At 50.0% G+C, this 4,883-nt stretch overlaps 1 pseudogene; it reads left to right on the plus strand.

Moving 5' to 3' along the window:
- Positions 1 to 569: 569 nt before the first annotated feature.
- Positions 570 to 4,372, plus strand: LOC112078608 (neurofilament medium polypeptide-like; annotated as a pseudogene).
- The last annotated feature ends 511 nt before the right edge of the window (positions 4,373 to 4,883 follow it).

The following is a 4,883-nucleotide window of genomic DNA, read 5'->3' on the forward strand; positions in this document are numbered from 1 at the left end:
ACCCACAACACCCCCAAACCACACACCACCACACCACACACACACACACCCACACCACACACACACACACACACAAAACACCACACACACACACCACTTACGCACACACACACGCACACACACACACACTGAGCACACACACACACACACACACACTGACGCACACACACACACACATCAAGGACAACTTGACGCACACAGTGTGTCAAGTGTGTCTGTGTGTGTGTGTGTGTCTGATCCCAGCTGTCGGTTGGTGCTAGGCTAGGGCAGCTGTCCTGTGGTGACTGACGTTCTTTAGGCTTATTGCTGTAATGCACCCCACCTCACCGTAACCCCTACCCCGCATGGCCTCTTCCCCTGTTCCAGTTGACTAAAACATCCTGTTCGAAGACAACACCACCCAGTCTGTTGACTGTGTTTCACCTATAGACTCTGTGGTTGGAATGCCTGTCCACCAAAACAAACTGTTTCCTATATGGTCACAGCTGGCTTTTCTACAATGTAATATTATTAGGTTTACAATATTACTCACAACTTCTGTTCACTCTTCGTCTTCCTCCTCTTCATCACAGGGCATGGAGGACCAAGAGTCTGAGCTGCCGATGGACCCGGAAATCTGCTTCGATCCGCTGTTCATCGATGAGGAAGATAAGTATGGGGATGATGGTGTTGAAGAGGAGACAGGCGCTTCATTCCAGCCTCTACTGGGAGTTACCAGTACAAACACACTGCTGACGGGCTCAGCTCACAGTCAGTCCTCCCTGTCGGATACCTACAGAGAGACACACCTGGATGAGACACGAGCACAGTTAAAGGACACGGACACCATGTTTAGGAGTTGTGTAGGAGAAACTACAGACTCTTTTGGGTCTCACCTATCGACGATGGCCCACACTAACACACACCTTAGTGGGTTAGGACAGAACCAGCCACACATAAGTGGGTTAGGACAGATCCAGCCACCCCTTAGTGGGTTAGGACAGAGCCAGCCACATCTTAGTGGGTTAGGACAGATCCAGCCACCCCTTAGTGGGTTAGGACAGAGCCAGCCACATCTTAGTGGGTTAGGACAGATCCAGCCACCTCTTAGTGGGTTAGAACAGAACCAGCCACCCCTTAGTGGGTTAGTACAGATCCAGCCACCCCTTAGTGGGTTAGGACAGATCCAGCCACCCCTTAGTGGGTTAGGACAGATTCAGCCACACCTTAGTGGGTTAGGACAGATCCAGCCACATCTTAGTAGGGTGAGACAGAAGCGCAGACGCCACACCCTAGTGGGTTTAGGACAGGAACAGCCACCTTAGTGGGGTTAGACAGAACCAGCCACCCCTTAGTGGTTAGGACACAACCAGCCACACCTTAGTGGGTTAGGACAGAGACCAACCACATCCTTAGTGGGTTAGGACAGAACCAACCACAACTTAGTGGGTAGGACAGAAACCAGCCACCCCTTAGTGGTGGTAGGACAGAACCAACCACATCTTAGTGGTTAGGACAGAACAGCCACCCCTTAGTGGGTTAGGACAGATTCAACAACACCTTAGTGGGTTAGACAGATTCAACAACACCTTAGTGGGTTAGGACAGATTCAACCCACCCTGAGGGAGATGGATGACCTATTGAAGAGTTGTGAGGACATGACAGGTGTGTCCATCGCCTCCTGCCTGTCCACCAGGTACACAAGACACACACCTGTCTGGACCAGCTCAGAACCAGAACCAGTCAGACATACAGAAGATGGTTGCTATGATGGGGAGCTGTGGTGGTAATGATGTCACACAGGTGGCTCCATCCTGACCTACACAGACACACACATGGAGGAGTCTAGGAACCAGTGCCAAAGTCACCTGAAGGAGGTGGAATCCATTTTGGATCAGAGTGGAGCCACAGGAGCCGCTGTCCAGCCTCAGTTGCCTCCTCTTACCTCCGCAGGCACTCAGCTGAGTGGCACTATGGCTGAGTATCAGACAGAGCTAATGGCGATGCTGGCCATGTTAGAGAACTGTATGGAGGAGGCAGGGATTACCTTTGACCTTTAGAGTGGACTTACCTAGTTTACCCAAAGGATATGGCCAACCCAACCCCAACATGAATAAGGTAACACAAGACAGACACATGGAGAGAGGAGGGGAGCAACACAAGGACACATGGAGTCAGTCGGTGTGGATGTGGGATCTGAAGCCATATTGGGAAGTACCTTTGGCCAATTTGAGCCCCCGAGCTATCAAGCTATCTCCACAGAAAGACACTCGAGTGATTAGGAGACTGTGGAGATACACACACAAGAGGGTCCATGTCCACGGTGTGTGACGAGGACACAGAAGGACATGTCTCTGGTGTCTCTGTTGGGGACACAGAGGCTCACATTATGTGGGGCCAACAACTAGAGACAGGGCTGGGGGGAGTGAGGGATCCATGCAGGAGTTGGAGGTGTTGGGTACTGTGCTAGAGGGGTGCATCGGAGGAGTGGAGAAAACTGGAGAAAGAGACGAATGAAGCTGATGGGAGAGCTCAGGCACTAAGGAGGAGAAGACGGGACAGGAGAGAAGGAGTGAAGGAGGCCAGGCGGCACAGTAAGCCAGGTGCTGAATATTGAGGCCGATGGAGGGAGGGAGGTGCGGATGAGGAGTGGCAGTCTTTGAGGGCTGAGAGGAGTGAGAGCAGAGGAGGCTGTCCAGTGTGCGTCTGGAGAGGCAGGGTCTTCAAGGAGAGTGAGGAGGCTGAAGAGGAGGCTGTTCTCTGTCGCCAGGGAGTGTGCTCACAACCAGGTCATCCTGGCAACCCAGCAGCGTGACGTTGCCCAGCTCAACAAGGAACAGGTAGGGGCTGGAGTGTTCTTCTGACCATTCCAGAACTTTCTGAGTATCCATTAAACTTCTGAGTGTTCCAGAACATCTGCTGCGTTCATCAGACTCAAAAATCACATGCAGGTTCTTCTGTCTCTCTCACTCTCTCTCTCTCTCTCCCTCTGTCTCCACCTGTCTCTGTCTCTCCCTCTGTCTCTCTGTCTCTGTCTCTGTGCTCTCTTTCTGTCTCTCTCTCTCTCTGTCTCTCCCTCGCTCTGTTCTCTCTGTCTCTCCCTCGCTCTGCTCTCTGTCTCTCTGTCTCTGTCTCTGTCTCTGTCTCTGTCTCTGTCCTGTCTCTGTCTCTGTCTCTGTCTCTGTCTTCGTCCTGTCTCTGTCTCTGCTGTCTCTCTGTCTCTCTTGTCTCTCTGTCTCTTCCCCAGATGGAACTTGACGCACTGATCATCAAGCTGACTGAGGAGGTGTCTCAGCTCCGTTCCACCCACCAGTCCCAGCTCTCCACTCTGCAGTCCCAGCTCCAGACCCGCAGCCAGACACCCCAGCCCATAGAGGAGATGACCCGACAAGAGGGACTCATGTGGGGGACATACAGCGACCTGCAGGAGGGCTCAAAGGCCCTGGAGGAAGATGATCTCTCTCAACATTGCCAGGCGTTATCATAACTCAGAGGTGATCCTCTAGTCAAGCATGCACTGTAGATTGACACAGCAATTATGATGTACGCACTTATCATGATTGTACTATGATCCATGAATTATATATCATGATACCAAATTCCAATAGCCCCGGTATTGTTATTTTATGGCTGCTCTTTAATTATTTGTTATTCATATCTCTTACTTTTGTTGGTATTTTCTTAAAACTGCATTGTTGGTTAAGGGCTTGTAAGTAAGCATTTMACTGTAAGGTCTACTACACCTGTTGTATTCGGGCGCATGTGACAAATACAATTTGATTTGATCACGTACATAGATTTGCATATGTTTTGTCAGGTGCAGCGAAATGCATTATCCTCTCTCCTCCTCCCTCAGATATGAGCCAATGCTTCTGGCCCTGTTGAAGCGGAGGGAGGGGACGTCAGAGGCCCTGGTGAAGGCCAGACAGCAGGCCCAGGAGCTGAGGGCCCGTCGGGGACCCCTGAGGGAGGAGGGACAGAGGCTAGGGCTGCAGAGAGCCTGCCTGGAGGAGAGACTCAAACTGATGGAGACCCACAGGAGAGAGGACGTGGAGCAGTACAGGGTACGAAGGGACGAAGGGGAGAGAGATGGAATAAGGGCCAGTAGACAGGGTTGGAATTACAAATGCTGTCCAAGAATGATTCACACTCACAACAAATCAAGGCACCTCCAACACACACAGACATAGATTAAAACACCAGTCTTTTAATACATTATAAACTCTATGTCAGGTTTATAAAACCTTGTCTCTCTCCCCAACAGGAGACAGTGGACAGGCTGGAGGASACTAGCAGAGAGCAGAAGATGGAGCTACAAATGCAGAAAAGGAAAACCAAGGAGATGGAGGAACTGAGAGACAGTCTTACTAAAGAACTCTACCTGTACAGGTGAGGACAATTGACCGTTTCACGCTCCTAATTCAACCTCAACCAGAATTTTACCACACATCCAACAAATAATATCAGCATTTTGGCTATTAAAATCAGTTCATTTAAAATGATACATCACTAGCTTATAACATGGTTAACAATGTTGTAAATGTTGACTGTGATCTGGTGCTTTGTATTTTCTCCTTACAGAGGCATTGTCGAGGACAGTAACAAGAATGATCTAGCCAGTGTGAAGGAGGAAACATGACCACTGGGACAAATAGAAGTACACTGAGTGTACAAAACATTAGGAACACCTGCTCTTTACACTGAGTGTYCAAAACATTAGGAACACCTGCTCTTTACACTGAGTGTACAAAACATTAAGAACACCTTCCTAATATTGCGTTGCACCCCCCTCCCTTTTGCCCTCAGAACAGCCTACATTCATCGGGTCATGGACTCTACAAGGTGTTGAAGCGTTCCACAGGSATGCTGGCRCATGTTGACTCCAATGCTTCCCACAGTTGTGT

This window comes from Salvelinus sp. IW2-2015, unplaced genomic scaffold, assembly GCF_002910315.2.
Source record: "Salvelinus sp. IW2-2015 unplaced genomic scaffold, ASM291031v2 Un_scaffold5947, whole genome shotgun sequence".
Lineage (NCBI taxonomy): Eukaryota > Metazoa > Chordata > Actinopteri > Salmoniformes > Salmonidae > Salvelinus > Salvelinus sp. IW2-2015.